The sequence below is a fragment of the Pinus tabuliformis genome, chromosome 9 (genome assembly GCF_031772625.1).
Source record: "Pinus tabuliformis cultivar Carrire ecotype Pingquan chromosome 9, CPIR1, whole genome shotgun sequence".
In the NCBI taxonomy this organism is placed as follows: domain Eukaryota; kingdom Viridiplantae; phylum Streptophyta; class Pinopsida; order Pinales; family Pinaceae; genus Pinus; species Pinus tabuliformis.
In genome coordinates this window covers 952,800,209-952,812,929 of record NC_142307.1, presented here as the reverse complement: position 1 = coordinate 952,812,929, position 12,721 = coordinate 952,800,209, and positions in this window count along the sequence as shown.

Genomic DNA, 12,721 nt, shown 5'->3' with positions numbered 1-12,721 from the left:
ACATACTCTAGACCCAAAATACAAAGTATATTTATAAAGAAATTATTTTTAAAAATAAAAGTACAATATTTATATCAAATAAAAAGTATCTCATAAAATTCATTTTCATGGCAATGATCTTGGTATTTTCCACGGGGTTTCATCCGGTAGCAATATCATACCAGAGCATTCATATTGTGGGATATATGTTGAGGAAAAAACGACATAATATATTTAGCATATAATAGGAGGTAAAGAGTTTTTATATGGGTAGGTATAAAAAATGGAGTTCAACATTGATAAAAAAAAAATAGAAGGGTATAAAAAATGTTAATGAAAAATAAATACCTACAATATCTAGTGAAAGCAGGGGTTTTATAAATTGGGAAGACCTATTGGGTTCGTATTGGTAGGGGGTTAAAGAATATGATTTTTAGAGGTATTTTCCAATATATAATCAAATTAGGAATATTGTTTAGTATATCGCAAACATACATGATATGTTAGAGGTTCATTGATTAAAGCCCTGTAATATTTTCTTTAAAAAATATTACAAAAATTTTCAATCTCCTTTTATTTTACATCTTAAAACTTAAAAATCACATTTATAAAAATTAATTATATTAATAAACATACATAATTTAATATAAGTATTTTTCATTAATAATAACAATAATATTTATAGTAATATTTTTTCCTATTTAAAAGGAAAAAAAATTCCTTAATAAAATTGTTATAAATATTTGTGTTTAATATAAATATTATTTTGTAATAATTTTTAAATATTCAATTAAAAAAAGTTAGCAAGAGAGACTAAACTTTCACATTACAAGAACTTCTATCTATATTCATTTATTAATAATTAATCCTCAACTTTTATTTATATTCATTTATTAGTAATGAATCCTTGATGTAGAAACACTTATATTAACTTGGAGTATCACTTATATTAACTTGGAGTATACATATAGTCTTTCAGCAACTCAATAATTTTCAATAAGAGCTATTACTTTAAAATGAGAAGCTTAGTTTTCAAACACTTAATTTTGTTTTAAAAAAATTAAAATTGGTTGGGTTAGCTATATCCTTGCAAGTGAATCATATTCTAGATTTGCAATCCCTCAATTGTTAAGGGAGAGAAGGGGTTGTGATCTCCCTTTCTTAATCCTTGCATAGTTTTGTGATTAATTCTTAAGGATTGGTATGTCTGGGTCACCCTTTTGATACAAGATTGAGTTCTAATACTTTAAAATGAGAAACTTAGTTTTCAAACGCTTAATTTTGTTTTAAAAAACTTAAAACTGGTTGGGTTAGCTATATCCTTGGAAGTGAATCATATTCTAGATTTGAAATCCCTCAATTGTTAAGGGAGAGAAGGGGTTGTGATCTCCCTTTCTTAATCCTTACATAGTTTTGTGATTAATTCTTAAGGATTGGTATGTCTGGGTCACCCTTTTGATACAAGATTGAGTTCTTCGTTTGTATCTAGTGTAAGCCCATCTTCTTAGCTCTAAGAGGGGTTTCCTTTGGGATTGGATGGCCACCTCTCTTTTAGCAACAAAGTGGATTAAGGATTTTATTATGGTAGAGTGAGATGGGGATGGAATGGAATTAGTGGTTTAATGATTAGTGGTTCTGAGAAATAGGCTTGGTGTTGTTACAAGGTAGTTTTGTAAATATTTTATCCAAACTAGAAGGATCTTGACTATGGACATTGGTTCACCTAAACCAATTATAGACATGGATAGAATAGATGTAGTAGGGTTGCTTTAGTGACATTTAGAGGGTAGCTATGTAGGGCGAGTCTTAGCTTACCATTTGATTTGGAGTTGGAGAGAGTAGGGGTGTTCATTATGAAGAAATTATGCTTTCGGGCATGTAGGCTAAGTCGAAAAGGCATCCTTTTTTGGCATGGTCTATGAGATCCAAGTGCTTGTTCTTGTAAGTAGTGGCAACCTCTTTCTTAAGGGCATGTATTTCTTTTTCTTATTGACACTTGAATAGGAAGTTGTGTGCCCATATTCTAGAGTTTGAATCATTCAAGATGAATATTAGTATGTCGTGTCCCTTTTGAAGAGATTAGGTTCAAAGTTTTTTTCACGTGTTGTAGAATGATTTGGATTCAGAAAATGGAGGTTTTGATGTATTTGCAACCCAAACTACTAGGATCGTCATCATGGACCTAATTCCTTCCCACTATTTGTATGTAGTTATTCCTCTGAGACGTCTCTTTTCTTAATTTAGCACTTCATGGGAATCAATTCATCTAGAGGAATGTTGGGTAAAATAATTTACACAATGGTTTTACGATATTGAAAGGGGGTGAATCAATATTTCACTTCAATTAGTTAATTTTAGCTTTTGAACATGAAATAACATTAGCATAAGATCAAACATAAATCAACATCCCAACACCATTCAACAATACACAACATCAAAGATAATGCACAAGGGATTTTAGGTGGAAACCCTTTTGGGAGAAAAACCATTGAACACTTCTTAATATAGGACTTCAAAAATTTACATCAATAGGAAGCTCAAACTTCCAAGACTCTCCAAATACAATTGGAAGGAAGCTACAACCTCTTGATTTATCAACTCCAATTGAAAGGACACTCCAACACCCTAGTTTACCAGCTCCAATTGGAAGGACGCTCCAATGCCCTGGTTTACTAGCTCCAACGCCTTGGTTTACCAACTCCAACTGGAAGGACACTTCAACGACCTACACAGGCTCCAACTTACCCTAACACCACCCTGTTGCCTTGAAGTGTTCTCAAGATCCAACCTGAAGTAGACTCCATTCTTTGCCTTGCACCACCCTTCCACCCTACTCAACAAACCACCACTTGCCCTGAAGGCTTTGACCTTCAATCCACCACAGTGGACCATGTCTCACAATTTTCAAATTGGATCCACCTATGCTCAAAATCCAAATAAATAACATTGAAAACATTAAGTTGACTTTGTCGATCCACAATGCAGGCACAATGTCGTCAACAACAATAACAACTTCCTCTGCTCAAAATATCAAACCCTAGCTTCATAAAAACTTAGTTAACCTGTGCTTAAGTTACATAAACCTGTCATCAAATATTCAACCATATAAATGCCAACATAATCCTAGTTCAACAATACAACATGTGATATCCCTCAACTTAATGGTTTCATTGTAAATAAATGTGCATAAGTTTAATTTTGGTAACAATATGTTGTATTAGAAAACATACAAACATTTAATCATCAGTAATTTTGATGATGATAACTCTTTGTAAAGTTATTGTTTATAAAAGTTGTAATTATATTTTTATTTTATAAATAAAGACGAACTGAGAAATTAATGGTAGAGTTCAGATGACTGAAAGAGAAAAAAGCTACAATTTTATTTTGGAAATTATTATTATCCATCAACAAGTCCTAGGTATCTAATATGGGTGATTAGATTTAATTTTAAAATTATGATATTGACCAATTAAATGTTTCTTAAAAGACATGGCATTGTCCTCAATAGTGGGAAACAAGAGTTCATTAATGAGCAGTTAACTACCTGCCACCTGTTGGTGAGGTGGAGGCAGTTAATAACCACCCAAAGAGTGGTAGATGGATAATATCTTTGTAATTTTACTTGCTTTTGTCTCACAATTTCTAGAGAGAAGAATTAAAGAGACTAGAGAGAAGCAAAAGTAATAGACATAAAAGATTGTAGGCCTTTGTAGGCCTATTTGCTTGGGGGGCTAGCAGATTGTTGAGTCAAGGCTGGGAGGAGCCAAGTAATCGTCCCTTGATTTTCTAGGATAACTTTGCAACTTGGTGTTCCTAACCCTTATTATTGCTTAATTGTTCGGTGAACTAAAAAGTTATTGTTTAATTGTTCGGTGAACTAAAAAGTACAATGTTGTTAGATTCGTGTGATTGTATTATTTCTTTATAGTTGGTTTGATAAGAGAATTAATCCATTCTTTTGTTCGATGGTAGAATGTTAAATAATTGGTTATTTAGTAGCCAAACAAAATATATAGTTTGTTATGTTTACATGCTTCGAGAGTTCTATTTCTACCAAAATATAACTATCGAAAAAAAAATATATTAGCTTGGGAAACAAAGTTTTAAGGGTAAGTAGAGAATATATGTTCTTACTATGGATATAAATTCTTCTAGAATTATTAGAATGTATTTGTATTAGGACGGACTAAGAACTGAGTCTTTAACAATATGATGTAAATGGAAAACTACAAAAAATGCACATTATAAATATGTATAAACAAATCTGTTATATGTAGCTGAAATGTAATACAAACTTGCAAAGGAAGACAAAGAGTAAACTAAGTAGAACCTCTGCGGAATAAATGACTAGAATTTTCATTGTAACTCTCAAGTAAAATATATGTACATTAGTGGAACAACCTAAAGCAACCAAGTAATTTTTCAGATAAAGGCTATTAGAAGGGAAACAAAATATTTATTTTTCAGATAAGGGCTATTAGAAGGGAAACAAAATATTTATTTATAACTAAATAGTAGGAAGAGACGAAGATGCGACATGTAACTATTAAATGTATAGTCGATATTAAGGAATAGAAAACCATTGGAAAAAAATCTACTAATTAATTAAATTACATACTTTTCAACACAAAAATGAGCATCACTAGTTAAATAGAAAAGCTTTCGATCTTAGAATATCCTCTAAGAGATTCATAGTTTAATTTAAAATACTGATAAAAATACATTGTTCTCACAAGTGAATATATATCACACAGGTTCTTCTAACATGAATATAAAATTGAAAATACATATAGACCAGAACAAGTATATAAAGACCCTAAGGTAGGGTTTATTAATTAAGTCTCCATCAAACAACAAAATATATAATTAAAAATAGTACAGGCATGAAGCCATAAATAAGTATATTATTCTAGTTCCAGGAGAATTGTAGTATTTGGGGAAAATCCAATATAAAGACTACAAATGAAGAACACAATGACAAAAGACTAAAAACTCGGCGGAGTTAATTTCATAAGGAAATAATCTATCCTTGTTCAAGGAACAACCAAGGTGGTCATGGAGTACGCGAACCTGAGGATTAAGACAACTTGATTAGTTTCAATAAAGTTTAGTAAAACCCACTTGCCAAAAAATTCTACAGTATATGAATAATCCCTCGCAATGAGTCTCGCTATAATTACCTATCCATAAAAGAATATTTGTAAGAACTTGTTCAATAAATGTGCAGGGTCTAATGAAAAGAAGAGATAGAAGAATAAAATTTTAAAAGTTCTTACCTAACAGAGTTAATATGCCGACTTATGAAGGACCCTGTATACAAAGAAATAAATGGTTAAAAAGAAAACAAATAGAAACATTGAAAATAGAAGGGAATTATATTTGTTTGCTTCAAGGAAAAAGGAAAAAAATTATATACATAGAAAGACTCATAAAGTCGACTAGCTATTGGTCACATTGAATATTATAAGTTTTGAACCCAATTTAAAAACCAGTACTACACCAGACTCAAACTACACATCAAGAGTAACCAAGTAGTTTGGAAATGACAAACAAAAAATAATAAAAACCCTTGTTATCCTGAGATGAACCAAGGAACTCCAATAGAGAAGCTACAACTATGTGTAGGAGCAAAAATCACAGCGGAAACTAAATAATCACACACAACATAAACAAACATGAAGACATAGAGATTTTAACGTGGTTCAGCCAACCAATCTGGGCTATGTCCACCAAACAGAGGCATCGGTAATCTCATTCATCAACTAGAGGATTACAACAACAACAGAGTTTCTCATTTGCTCTCCCACTCACCTCACATCCCTCATACTCATTTGCCTCTACGGGCTTACATTTTATAGCTGGGAGTAGAAACTGAATCATAAATTCACTCACAACAAATATAGGATGCAATAACTCCTCATGAGGATTAAATGGTGTCAATTTCGCAACAAATCCTATTGTTGTCACATTCACAAGATTTTCTCCAAATTTAATTAAAAGAAATCTCAAAAATCTCCACCTTGACAACAATTAACCTGATACCTTGTTCCATTATTATTTTTATCTTTTCTGCAAGACAAGAGAAGCCAAACACCATCGTAGCTTTTCTAACAAAATTAGTTTCGTGAACATGTCTGCACAGTTTTCCTTTGTATGCACTTTTTCAAGAGAGACTCCCCTTTCAGTGATAACCTGTCTTACAAAATGGTACTTGATAGGTATATGCTTTGATTTACTATGATAGGCTGGATTTTTAGCCAAGTGAATTGCACTTTGACTATCACAAAATAACTTGATGTTGTCCTGCAACCTACCAAACTCACCAAACAAACCTTTCAACCAAACTGCTTCTTTGCAAGCATGTGAAGCAACTATGTATTCTGCTTCTATAGTGGATAAAGCAACAATGTTTTGTAGCTTTGACATCCAGCTTATAGCTCCACCTGCAAGAGTAAAGACATATCCTGAAGTTGACCTTCTCTTATCCAAATCACCTGCAAAATCGGAATCAACATATCCGCAAACAAATTCACTACTTCTGTTATAAGTGATACAATAATCACTTGTGCCTCTTAGATATCGAAGCACCCATTTCACTGCTGACCAATGTTCTTTTCCTGGATTTGCCATATACCTGCTGACAACCCCAACTGCATGTGAAATATCTGGTCGTGTACAAACCATTGCATACATCAAACAACCTACTACATTGGCATATGGAATTCGAGACATATATTCCTTTTCTTCATTTGTATTAGGACATAAACTTGAAGAAAGCTTAAAATGGGAAGCTAAAGGGACTGATTCTTGTGGACATCCTTAAAGATGTTTCTAGTACTTCCACAATTTGTTGATTATTATCTGTAGGAACTTCTTCATGATCTACATCTGAAACATGTTCATGATCTGCGTCTGAAACTTGTTCATGATCTGCATCTGAAACTTGTTCATGATCTACATCTGAAACTTGTTCATCTGGACTATCATCAGTATTTGAACTGGTTTCAAACTGAATATGTTAAACTTAGGTACATTATCCTGTTTCAATTTATCATCTACATCTGGATTATTTAGTGAAGATTCATTGAATTTAACATCTCCGTTAATGATGATCTTGTGAGTAGTAGGATCCCACAACCTGTATCCCTTAGTCCCATCACCATATCCAACAAAGATATATCTTTTTGATTTAGGATCTAATTTAGAACGTTGATGTTTCGGAATTAGAGCATATGCATCACAACCAAAAACTTTCAGTTTAAAATAATCACAAGGATGACCTTTCCATACCTCTTGAGGAATTTTGCATCCTATTGTAGTTGATGGTGATTGATTTATCAAGTAACAAGCCGTAGAAACCGCTTCTGTCCACAATTCCTTCTGCAAATTGGCGTTACTAAGCATACTTCTTGCTCTCTCTAAGAGAGCCATGTCCATGCATTTAGCAACTCCATTTTGTTGAGGAGTATATACAGTAGTTTTATGTCTTTCGATCCCAGCGTCCTTGCAACGATTATCAGATTCCTTTGAAGTAAACTCACCACCATTGTCAGTTCTTAAACATTTAATGGTTCTTCCAATGATGTTTTCAACTAATGCTCTAAACTGTTTGAAAACTATGAATACATTAGACTTTTTCTTTAACATATAGACCCACACCTTTCTAGAGAAATCATCAATAAAAGATACAAAATATGATGATCCTCCTTATGAGATTATAAGAGATGGACCCCAAACATCAGAATGTATATACTCAAGGATTCCCTTACTAGTATGTTTTCCAGTTTTAAACTTCTGCCTGCTTTGTTTCCCAAATATACAATGTTTGCAGAAATCTAACTTACAGGATTTTAAACTAGGAAGTAACTTACGATCAGATAAAACTTTTAATCCTCTTTCGCTCATATGGCCCAACCTTTGATGCCATAGACGAGTAGAATTACTGTCGTTTTCAGATATTATAGAAGCATGATCTGACTCTGTTCTTCCTTCTAACTGAAAAAGATTTCCACCCTTATTTTCTTTCATTACTAGTAAAATTCCTTTATAAACTTTCATTACTCCACCTTGAATAAAGGTTTTATATCCATTTGTGTCTAGTACTCCTAGTGAAATGAGTTTTTCTGAGTTCAAGCACGTGTCTTACATCAGTTAATATTTTATTTGTCCCATCAAACATTTTGATCTGGATGCTTCCAATTCCCACAATATTACATGTGACATCATTTCCCATGTAAACAACTCCATCATTGATTGATTTATAAGTTTTAAACCACTCTCTATGAATGCACATGTGATTTGATGCACTAGAATCTAACAACCAATGTTGATCATGATTAGACAAACTAACTGATAACTCTTCATCACTCATACCTGAAACGGATGCTAAACCTGTATCTGTTGTGTTTGCTTCTTTCTTTTCTGTCGAAGAGTCTGCTTTGGATGTTTGCTGTCTCTTCCAACAATACTTCTTCAAATGTCCTAATTTGCCACAAAACCAACACTTTACCTTACTCTTCTTCCCTTTCGATTTTGACCGCGAGTTGTTGTGCTTACTGAAGCATCTTTCTTTTGAACAACCTCTGACCATCATTGCTTCTGATGTAGAGGTTTCTGAATTTTACCTTTTCCTTGTTTCTTCAGATAACAAAGCTCCAACAACATCATCAAACTCAAGGGTTTCTGATGAACTAAGACTTATAGAAGTAACAAAATGATCCCATGACTCGGGCAACGAGCATAATAAAGTTACAGCTTTATCTTCTAATTCAAATTTTACTTCTATACTTTCTAACTGCACCAAGAGAGTATTAAAGGTATTCAAATGATCAATAATAGATGTACCTTCCTTCATGGGCAAACTGTACAACTGTCGCTTCAAAACGATCCTATTGGCTAAGGATTTTGTCATGTACAACTTTTCAAGCTTTATCCACAAACCACCAGCATTTTTCTCTAACACAATGTTAAACAAAACATCATCCGCCAAACACAATCGAATTCCGCTTAGTGCTCTTTCATCCATGTCACTCCATTCGTTTGTCATGGTGTATGGTTGTTTGGCTTTTCCCAACATCGCCTTCACCACACCTTGTTGCATGAGTAGATAATACATCTTAACTTTCCAGATCTTGAAGTTGTTTTTCCCATTGAACTTCTCGATCTCAAATTGAGCACTTTGTGTTTTTGACATAGCTTAATTTGTCTTCTTACCCAGCAGAAGGAAATCTTCACAACACTTATCAACAACAAGTAATTTTTAGGATACTTTAAATGTTATTTCGACTGGTTTGGATATTCTGCCTAGCCCTTATAATGGCACATTACAAATCAAATCGATATACAATGAATTTCAATATAATCGAATATTAAACAATTTCAAAACGATATATAATAAATACAATGTATATCAAAATTTAGAACACAAATCGATTTTTAAATGGTTCTTAAAAAGAAAGAAAGTGCAAACCGATTTTTGTTTTAAATGGCATTTCACCACCGTTCAACGCTGCCAGGCTCGCAGTCCACCGCACTGTTCAACGTTTCCTTAACGCAGCCTTAACCAGCTTAAACATAGAAAACCGGTCCACGGTCTCACAGTCCATGGCCACCAGTTTAATTTAAAAAACGATCACCAGTCTAAACGTAGCCCAAACAGCTCTCGGATTTACGACCATCCCACCGCACGCAGCCTTCAAACGCAGTGAACGACACAACAATCAGAGATACAACCCACGACACTGTGTATTTACGCTGATCCAGAGTCACCGCTGGCTTCTCTGTCACACGCAGCAGACCTGGCCTCTCGGCCTCTCTGTCACAGGCAACAGACTCAATGCATGTACCAGCTCAACAACGTAAGCTCCGATACCAATTGTAGGAGCAAAAATCACAGTGGAAACTAAATAATCACACACAACATAAACAAACATGAAGACACAGAGATTTTAACGTGGTTCACCCAACCAATCTGGGCTACGTCCACCAAACAGAGGCATTGGCAATCTCATTCATCAACTGGAGGACTACAACAACAAAGTTTCTCATCTGCTCTCCCACTCACCTCACATCCCTCATACTCATTTGCCTCTACGGGCTTACATTTTATAGCTGGGAGTAGAAACTGAATCATAAATTCACTCACAAAAAATATAGGATGCAATAACTACTCATCAGGATTAAATGGAGCCAATTTAGTAACAAATCCTATTGTTGTCACATTCACGAGATTTTCTCCAAATTTAATTAAAAGAAATCTCAACACAATGTACTTCACACAAAAATAAAACCATGTAACTCAGTGCAATCAAAATATTGAATACTTCACAAACCCTATGTCGAGAGAAGTGGAAGAAATAAAAACCCTTTCGGATTTCAAAACCAAACACCCAACAAAGAACTAAGAAAGAAAAGAACAAGTAAATATAAATTTAAATAACAAAGTAAGGGTTCCAAGCCTAAATTGTTTTCAGGAAATGATTACGAGTGGTTTCGAACATTACCTTTCTCGAGTTAGAGAATATTTCAGATTCTGTGTAATGAAATTGTCTATGGGGTACCATTATGACACGGGGATTCACTCAGTGAACCTCTGAAATATTACGTGCCTTCATGGCATATTAAACAATACCCTTAATTTGACTACATATTGGAAAATCCCTCTACAAATCACATTATTTAACCCCCTACCAATATGAACCCAATACAACTTCCCAATTTAAAAATCCCCTACTTTCGCTAGATATTGCAAGTATACATTTTTTTATTAACATTTTTTATACCCCTTTATATTTTTATGTTAACTTTAAGCTCTATTTTTTTTTGTCAATATAAAAACCCTTTACCCTCTATATATTATGTCATTTTTTCCTCAATATATATCCCCAATATGAACCCACATGGTATGATATTACTTCCCTAGTGAAGCCCCGTGCATAATGAAAACCAAATATCACCATCATATACAAGGGTAAAGGTTTTGGAAAAATCCCTTTGAAACTCACAGGATAAACGAGACAAATATGTTAACTGAAGATTCTCAATAAAGAAACAAATGAAAGTTAGAAACACTTCATTGATAAAAAAATTCTGAGCACAAAGGAAGGAAACTAAATAATGCTTACCTTGTTAATGTTGTTGACATGTTGATGAGATGAAAGCGGTCCATTTCGACACAACAGAAATTCAAGCTGACTTGGTTGACAAATGGAGAGGAATAATGCCATGGATGATGGTGAGTAACACCTGGTAGATAGAGGGTATCGAAACCCTAGTCATGTAGTGGTAGAGCCAACGAAGGAACTTCAGTAAAATGAATGTGGTAAATAAAAACTCCTCTAGTGATTAACACTAACATTAAACCTTACTGTATTCTCCATCATCAGATGGATCTGCCACAAATCTGACCGTCGAGGTTCTAGGTCAACAGTACACAGGTGGCTTCATAATAAAATTCCACTTATAACCCTGGAACTCTCTAGAAGTCCTAATAAATATAAAATTAAACAGAGGTAAAACCTATAGTAGGGCAACCCTTAGAATTAATACCACATACATGGAAAACGATAAGCTTAACATTATTTACTTAGAGGGAGACTCGCCAAATCAAGCGAAGGGAATTGTAAATAAGTGTTAACTTTGTGATATGTAAACACAATATTACTATCACAAGAGTCAGATATTTATATTAATGACAAATTAATGTGAAGTCACGAAGGTTCCGAATAATGATAATGTATCTAACATCCAAATTTGAAATAACCAAATGTTGATAATGATATATGGAAACAACGATCGAGGATTTTTTATGTGTTAAACTCACCAATGTAGGCACAAAGTATAGGAAGATATTAGTATAAGTTAGTAGAAATCATATAATACCTATAATGGTGAGATTAAGATTCTTTAAAAAGATTGCTCTACACAAATTCTCTTTTTAATATAATTTGTAATTTAAGAACTGTAAATTAACATTATGTTGAGATATGTATTATGGAAAATATGTGAAATGTATATGTTGGTAGGAAAACAACAGAAAAACATGTTATCATATACATATAGTTGGAAATATTTTTAGTATAGTTAAATGAAAACAACTTGAGAAGTTGATTGGTACTTTCCATGTGTCTCCATAATTTTAGATGATCACTAATATAACTTGAAGGGAGGATACTTGGGAAGAAAGTATATGAGTAGGAAAGAAATAAATCCTCATTTATGTTATAGGTGTATATAAATGCATATGTAAAAAAAATAAAAATAGGTGTGAGAGTCTTTACACATCAAACCCTAGCTCCGCACAATGCATCGACACTGTAAAATACTGGATTTATTTTATTTCTCTAATCAACTAACAACAACAAATCAATAACCTTTACAACAACACAAGTCCTCTTACTGTCAGGCCTCTAGAAGCACCAACAACATACTAAACCTTTCTTCGTCTCAACAATAATATAAATATGCTTTGCAAACAACTCATTCATTTGTCAAACCCTAGAAATACATAGCAACCAGTACACATGACATCCACGTGCTCTTTGCAACATACCAACTCAATTAAGACTTAGCCTTAGTACTTGAACAACCTAGCAACAACCTCTCTCATTTCTTTCAGCATACTCCTCACTTTTTACTTAACATGGAATTAGTAGTAATGGTAGCATACAAACTATTACTGACAACCTCTCTCATCCACATAAGACATGAGTGGCATGCACACACAGAATCAATCATACAA